General features: G+C 35.2%; 1 pseudogene; it reads right to left on the bottom strand.

Moving 5' to 3' along the window:
* Positions 1-7,403: 7,403 nt before the first annotated feature.
* LOC138164914 (ubiquitin-conjugating enzyme E2 D3 pseudogene) lies at positions 7,404-8,659 on the bottom strand (annotated as a pseudogene).
* Between the last annotated feature and the right edge of the window lie 335 nt (positions 8,660-8,994).

Here is an 8,994-nt window from a genome sequence, read left to right as displayed (position 1 = left end):
GATAGATAGATAGATAGATAGATAGATAGATAGATAGATAGATAGATGTGTGTATATATATGTCTATATAATAGGGTATATGGGCATATGAATATATATGTGAATGTGTGTATATATGTGTACAGGTATACATAGATAGAGGGCACAGGACCAGTTTAATTGGAAGGGATGATACTTAAAAGGTGAAATTAAGAGGCGATAGAGTTTGGCATAGGGAGGGAATAACATACACACTGAATACAGTGTCTCACCTACCGAAGAGTAGGGGGGAAGGGGATGAGAGGGGGAATGATGTAAGGGAGGGCATCCTGGGTGGAGAGAAGTTGGAAGCATCCACTTTTGAAAAAGGACAGGATCAAAGTAGAGAATAGAACAAGTGGGAGGTGGGATAAGAGGGAAGGAAATATAGTCAGTCTTTTATAATATATCTACTATGGAAATATTTTGCATAGCTACACATGTACAACCTGTACTGAATTGCTTATCTTCCCAGTAAGGGTGGGTGACAAGGGAGGAAAGGAATGAATCTGGAATTCAAAGTTTTAAAATCAAACATTCTATATATACATATATATATACATTTATATACTATTATCATTATTATTTTACACATAAATGGGAAATAAGATATACATGCACTGGAGCATAGAGATTCACCATGCCCTACTGGAAAGTTGGAGAGGGTATGGGAGAAGATATGGGAGAGAGCAGATTGGAGGAGGGGATATCCAGTGGGATCGCTATTTTGGGGTGGTGGGTAGGGGAAAAACAGGGAGAAAATTTGTAACTCAAAATCTTGCAGAAAGGAATGATATAAACTGGAATTTAATAAAGCATTTAATAAAAAATAAATTAAAGCTATCTATAGCCATGTTAAATACATGCTCTAAATCACTATTGATTAGGGAATTGCAAATTAAAACAACTCTGAGATAGCACCTCATGCCTATCAGATTGGCTACTATTACAAAAAAAGAAAATTATAAATATTGGAGAAGATGTGGGAAAACTGGAACACTAATACATTGTTGGTGGAGATTTGAAGTGATCCAACCATTCTGGAAAGCAATTTGCAACTATGTCCAAAGGGCTATAAAACCATGCATAGTTTTTGACCAAGCAATACAACTACTAGATCTTTATCCAAAAGAGACTTAAAAAACATGCACAAAAATATTTATAGCAGCTCTTTAAATGGCTGCAAAGAATTGGAAATTGAGGGAATGTTCATTAACTGGGGAATGGCTGAAAAAGCTGTATATGATTTTGATGGAATATTGTGCTATGAGAAATGATAAGCAGGATGCTCTCAGGAAAATCTGAACAGATTTACATGAATATGAACAAGAAGGACCAGTAGAATCTTGTATATAATAACAGAAATATTGTAGGATGATCAACTGATCTAGCTGTTGTGAGCAAGATAACAATCCAAGAAAATTCTCAAGGACTTAGGGCAAAAAAAATATCCATCTCAAAATAAAGAAGTAAGAGAGTCTGCATGCAGATATAAGCATCATTTTTTCTTTACTTTTTTAATTTTTTTCTTAATTTTGTCTGTTTTCTTTCACAAAATGACTAACATGGAAATATGTTTTGCATGATCACACAATGTGTAACTTTTATCAAATTGATTGCCTGCTCAATAAGATGGGGTGGGGAAGGAGGGAAGGAAAAATTTGGAACTCAAAACTTGAAAAAAAAGTTAAAATTTGTTTTTACATGTAATTGAGGGAAAATAAAATATTAATTCTAAAAATTTAAAGGAATATTTTTATTCCTGAGTTCAAATCCAGCCTCAGACACTTGCTGTATGACCCTGGGCAAGGCACTTAACCCTGTCTAAGTTTCCTCAGTTATAAAATGAGCTGGAGGAGAAAATGGCAAATCACTCCAGTATTTTTGCCATGAAAATCCCAAAAGGACTCAAATGATTGATTAAAAAAGCCAATTAAACAATAGAAAAAAGAATGAGCACAATTATATAGGGGAGAATGACATAATGAGGTCCTTTTGGAGGAAATCAGAAACTATGGATGATGTCAAAAATACAGACAGGAAATTCATACCAATAGGGTTCCAGGAAAAGTTATAGATGAATAAGTTAACTGGAAGAGAGATACATCCAGCGGATTGCTCTCTTATCCAGCAGAGGATCCTCAGCACAGGGTGCTCTCAGGAAGACCTGGACAGATTTACATGAACTGATACAGAGTGAAACAAGATGAACCAGTAGAACCTTATATACAATAACAGAAATATTGTATGATGATCAACTGTGAATGACTTAGCTGTTGTGAGCAATACAATACATACAATACCTCCAGCAGGGTCTCAAAATGGACAGTGACTGCATTTAACCCAAGGGACCTTCCATTTATTGACTTCTGTCAACTAACAAATAGCATTCTAAATTGTCTTCCAGATTTAAATTCAAATAAAATTCTAATAACTTTGGTCCAAACAAGTTTATACAAAATACCAAATTTTTATCAAACTTTGCTTAGTTGTTTGTTCTCTATTTGACAGCTTTTTTTCTCAAATTGCTTTATTTAGTGTTTCTATTTTATAAAGTTCTGTGACAGAAGCCCCAGCAGCATGAGGTCCATCCTTTATCCACCTGTGTTTTGCAGAAACTCATGCCTATTGAAAGAATAATACATCACTGAAAGAACAAAATTAACTATTTGTTAGTACCATCTCTCCAGGAGCAAAGATGGAGGACGTAAGGAACAAAACGGGGTTAGTACAATGTGATATGTCTTTTTTTTTTTTAATGGAGGAGAAAGAGGAGTGAAACCAATTAAACATTTTGAAGAGAATTTTTTCTTCATGGAAAATATGCAAAAATTAAATTGTAAACCTCAGGTAAAGATAAGTAAAATTAAAGCTTAGAAAAACTAATCAACTACTGAGGAGGATAAAATGGTCAAAGAATTTAGAAAGGACCAGAAATAGTACAAAAAGATTTGAGAAACGAAGACAAGAAGGTTGGGAATAAGTCTGTTTTAGGAGTGGCGAATGTTCAGTCTTACAAAATATTAGATTGAATTTGATTTCAATTCAACAAACATAAATTAAACTTGTTAATTTTAATAACTTCAGTGTTTAAAAAAGTAAAGAAAGGAGTTGAATTATCTCCCCTTCTGGGTCACTTTTGCTGTTCCCCCATAGGGGTAACTGCATCACTTATCACAATATATTATGTAGTATGCATATTTGTGTATTGCTAGCATGTACTTGAGGCAGTTAAGTGACACAATGGACAGACCATGGAACCTAGAGTCAGGAAAATTTGAATTTAAATCCCACCTCAGACATTTACGATCTATGTAACACTCATTAAGTCACTTGACCTCTGTCTTCCTCAGTTTCTTCAACTGTAATATATAAATGATACTAAAAATAATGATATGAATAACAATTTGTGTACATATGATAATAATATAAATCATATTAAAATGATAGTAGCATCTACTTCCCAGGGAGGCAATGAGGATCAACTAACATATTTGTAAAGTGCTTAGCACAGTATCTGATACTCTAAAAATGCTCGTCTCATTGCATCTTAACCTTAAAACACTTTGAGGACAGAGATCTTGTATTAATTTGTCTTTGTGTATTCCATAATGTATGATTGGACATAATAGGCACTTTCTTCTTTTTATTGAATAGGAATAAATTGTAAATACACAAAGATTGGTCTTGATTAGTTATTTCCACTTTTGCACTACTAAGTTCAAAGAATATAAGACAAGGAGTGTGGGTTGTATAACACAACATCTAAGAAAATAACAGGCAAATCTTGGTAATAATAAGAAATTAAACAACAATAATCTGTCAACTGATTTATTGCAACACACCTAATTTGATTCCTTTGATTCCAGGTTGCCTAACCTGGTATATGACCTATACAAAAAAATCAGCTCTCTTTTCATCATTAAATAAAACTTAAAAAAAACAACATTCCCCCCCTGAAAAAAATAAATCTCTTTGAATTTAGAATCTTACTGATTCCACTAAAGTGAGGATTATCTCCTATGTGTTTTTCTATCCCTCAGGGGACCTAATATAATGATTTGTTTTAATAATTACTGAATTAATGTGTTAAAATGAATGGAAAACCACATAGAGTATTGTCATAATTCAATGCAACTGTGATCTCAATGAGATAGAGACAACTATCTTTTCTTCCCTTCCCTTCTCCTTTTCCTTTGCTTTCTTATTTTTTATTTTACTTTTTTTACTTTTTTATTTTTATTTTACTTATTTTTTTAAGATTAAGTTTCCTATGTATTCTAGGCTGGCAATATATCTGGTCAATCACAGTCCTGATCACAATGTCAATCAGCATAGCAGATTTAACTTGCTATGTTTTTTCTAACCTAGCCTGATTCACTCCTCCTTAGACAACTTAATGGCCATCTGCTGCTAAGCACTAATCCTATTTGTGCTAGTTTGATGTGGACACCTAACTAATTGTCTTTAACCCAACAGCAGCCCAGAACTGAATCTACCAGCATCATTCTTCTCTAGAGAATGGATAAAAGGTATAAACCACCAGACCAGGCTTGCCAAGCCTTCTTCAGGTTTGTGTGACCAAAATTTTCCATTTTACATCCAGTGACCTCTGCCCTGTAATTGGGTGAGAATTCTTCCCCTATCCATAGTTGTGAAAGGTATCACCTTCCCTTCTCCAATTTGTTTATGATATGCCCTTCTGCATCTATGTCATGCATTGATTTGGACATTATTGTGGTGTGATTTGAAATAGTTATCTAATCCTAATTAATGCTATACCAGTTTCCAATATTCCCAGCAGTTTTTGGTGTACAATGTGTCTTCACAATGAGAAGTTTGCTTCCTTCAGTTTATTGAACATTGTTGTCATTATGGTCAGATCCTTCTGGATCTTGTAAATCTGACCTGTTCCCATTGCCAAATAGGATTTGTTTTCAATTTTATTAAAATGTTATCTGTTTTGATACAAGGTTGAAATAGAAAAAACTCTAGCCAATCAGTTTATTCACAAAATAAGATGGCATTTCTCTGTTTCTGACACTGGTCAGCTAACCAATCTCAATTCTCATAAAATCATTCCCACAGACAGAAAACCACATTATTCTGATCAAAACCGTGGTGATGAATAGGCATGAGCTTCCTTTGCAACATTATTGATTTAGTGCTTTTTATAGATAACAATGCTGTCTTTGAAGTACATGGTCTCAGAATTCATTTTTGCCATATATGCTGTAATGAATTCAGACCTAGATAGATACTAGTCTAATAAAATCACTAGGAAGAAAAATAAGATATAAATAGTAATAGGATTATTATTTTTTCCTCCTTCCCAGAAGTATTCAAATTCCTAACTTCCCACATACCACAATAAACAAACTATACTAGTTGAATTGTTTTCTTGATAATTTAATTTGGGATCCATGCTCATTCCTCAATAGTTCATATTTCTCTCTCATATGTATACTCAATCGCCAGTTTTTCAAGTATTGAAAGATTGCTTATTCACCTCACCACCTACATATCAAGGTTTGTTGACATGGCTATATTTTTGCAAGAGTTCCATCAATGGATCAGCTACGTCCTGAATTTTGACAGCCAACCTCAATGCCATCTCACTCCAAAACATCCCTCTGTGACTGGGACTATTTCACTCTTGAAGATCCCTCCACCACAAAACTCTCTTCTCTCTTTAATGAATTCCTCCCAATGCCCCCAATTGGGGGAGAGCCCTACATGGCCCAAACTTTATTCTTCTTTTAGTTACGTTATTTTCTGCACTTCAAAACCATGCCCTTCTGCAGGTACTAATCCTTCCAACATTAACCTTCCTTTTGTATGTTGTCATATTAGATTATAATCTCCTTAAAGGCAGGACTATATTTCATTTTTATTTATATTTATATTCTTATTTAGCACAAGTCCTGGTACAGAGTAATTGCTTAACAAATACTTCCCTTCCTCTCTTTTTAGTGGAGAATAGAGTCTGCAGTTAGTTTTGACCCATTCACCCTCCAAACTCATCTTGTTTGTTAAATGTTGTTACAACTTCTGTAAAGTAACAGCAAAGTTGTTCTCACAACATTTCTCATGGGAAATTGTCAGTTATCACTGTTTCAATATAATTCCCAGTTATAATCTATTCATCTTTGTAGATTTCCTGTGAAATGTTGTGAATTTCCCATGACAGAGCACTATCAATTTCTTGGATAAAATTATTTTTTTATTTGTTCTTTGATCTACCAACTCTTTAGTATTGCACTATTGACTCTACATGTAAATATGAATACTTTCTCCAAAATCCTTTTACTGAATAAAATGTTATTGCTTTGTGGTCAGTAAATGATGCATTTGATGCTTCTTCTTTTCTACATTTATGATATTTTGATACCCAAATACTTGGTCGATTTTTCTAAAAGTGCAAAAGAAAAAAAAAAGGAAATATACATGATAATGTTGTCATATATTTGAAAGGAATATCAAGTTGTGTATAGCAGATTTGCAGTTTCATGTACAATCATCTTTTTATTGTACTATATTATGTTAATGGTTGCTATATTCCATAAATTAATATAATAATATTAATGTAATAAAAACGAAAAAAAAGTAAAGCACTACACAGAATTAATGTGCTCATTCCTTTCTATTCATGATAAAAAATTTCCTAGGACATATCTGTAAGGTTATGGGATTTAAAGATCATCCATGCCTCTTGAATTTGCTGACATAACAGGAAGACATGGGACAAGAGGAAGTGGAAGCCAAGCTAGAGTGACTGTGGTGACTGGCAGCAGCAGCAGTGGTGGAGGAGGAGGCAAGCAGTGGCAGAGTAAGAGGCATGAACTCCTTTTGTTTTTTGCTTTTTGGAGGGCCATTGGGGTTAAGTGACTTGCCCAAGGTCACACAGATAGTTTTTGTGTTGTGTCTGAGGCCAGATTTGAACTCAGGTCCTCCTGACTCCAGGGCCAGTGCTCTATTCTCTCTGCCACCTAGCCGCCCCTTGAACTCCTTTTTTGAGCCAGCCAGAATTTCTTCTAAGGACTCCTTTCTGAGGGCTGCCAGGGACCAGAACTTCGGGGTCTGGAGCAGCTGGGAGCATGGTTCCTGGATGCTGAGCAGTTGCCGTGAGTGGGGAGAGGAGGACCTTTGCTTGAGGTAGCCTGTTCTATTTTGAAGACTTGAGAATGTGGGTGTTTACTACATTAACTACATGTGCCAACTTCATAACTACTGTGATGGCTTTGACTTTCTGGTTTGGGGACTCAGTTTTCTGGTATTTGAATAAATGTTCTAACTTTATTCCCCATGTAGAGAGCCTGGTATATTTTGTGATTAATAACCATATCAACATATTTATAGTTACTGAAAAAATTGTGAATATTACATTTTTTTGGTTTATGCAACTTTATTGAAGAAAAATAAATCAATTACTAGCAGAGCTATTAGTTGATCACTCATCCATTGACAACTTGCATCATTTATTCAGTGCTATATTAAACAGTGTATTGGAAGATAGATTAACTAATAGCTCCAAGCCTCCTAACAAAATTTAAATGAAAATTACAAAAAGTTCAAGACCCTATTTTGGAATACAAGGGGTGTTTTACTTCCAATTTCCATTCTCTGTAGAACAAGAACAGGTCATTCCTTTATTGACATACATAAAATACATCACATTTTCTGTTCTGCTGATGCTATAAATTCAGTACCAATTCTCCAACCACATCAGTTATGAGCATAAAGTATATCATGAAACCTCAAATCTCTAACAATGGAAGGCTTTAAACCAAGATGGATGCTGCTACAGTAATGGTGCTTCCTTTGATATGACAATTTCGCATCCATCTCCCTCCCCCTCAGATGGTATCTTCAGCATCTGTTAGAGCAGTGAGGAATGGTTTTAGTCTCATAACCAAGTTAGAGTGAAGACATTGGCCACATAATACACATGCTCCAATTTTTAAAAAATTATGAATCTTGGGCAATTGTTCTCTTGTAACTACTTTACAGTTTCTAAAAGCAGTTATTGTCCAAAGCTGGAAGAACTTAAGTCTTCTCAAACGAGCATGTGCATGAATGGAGGGAGGTAAACAAAAAATAAAATTAAAAAAGATGAGGTCTGATAGGGGAGCAGCCGGATAAGAAAATCAAAAAAGGAACAGTAATTTAAAGTTTATTCCAGCTATAATGCAGGTTATTCTGACTTTAAGGTAGCATCACATGGCATACTTCTGAGTCCATTCTCGAGATATTCTGTTGTACTTGTCTCTGTCTGTTTTATAGATCCGTGCAATCTCTGGCACTAAGGGGTCATCTGGGTTTGGATCACATAGCAGTGAACAAATGGATAATAGAATTTTAGAAATAGTTAAAGCAGGAGACCACTGTGATCTTAGAATATCGAGATAAATGCTGCCATTACTGTTAATGTTTGGATGACAAATTCTTGTTGTAAATGCAACCTTAGGTGGTTTGAAGGGGTAGTCTGTAGGGAATTGAATTGTCAAAAAGAATACACCGCCTTGATATGGGTTGTCATTAGGTCCCATAATTGTGGCTTGGCAATGAAACATATCATCCCCAACTGGACCTGCAGAACACTGTGCTGGAGGATCACGGGCCAAATCGCTAAGTTCCTGTAGCAGCAAGCACCCCAAGCGCATCCTCAGGGTTTGCTGCCCACATAGGTTCTTGAATCTTGTTCAGGAGAAAAGGTCAGCACCCCGAACTTCAAAGTATACAGGCAGAATTATCAAGACAGAAACAGATCAAATAGAAAGATTTCCAAACTGTCCAACCATTACATCCATACCCAGTCAACATCTGGGTTTCCACATCTGGGTTTTTCAAAGCCAGGGGGGCCCTGGACAATGGCTTCCCAGAATACAGATCAAATCACAGAACACTTCTCAAAGTGAGCCCCCTGAATATTACATTGTTGATACAATATCATATATAGCCATTCTAAAATTCTAT

This window comes from Petaurus breviceps, unplaced genomic scaffold, assembly GCF_028583685.1.
Source record: "Petaurus breviceps papuanus isolate PSGF00001 unplaced genomic scaffold, PetGlider_PUasm1.0 126, whole genome shotgun sequence".
Classification (NCBI taxonomy): Eukaryota; Metazoa; Chordata; class Mammalia; order Diprotodontia; family Petauridae; genus Petaurus; species Petaurus breviceps.
Note: the sequence above shows the minus strand (reverse complement) of the source record. Positions and strands in the feature narration are given on the sequence as shown.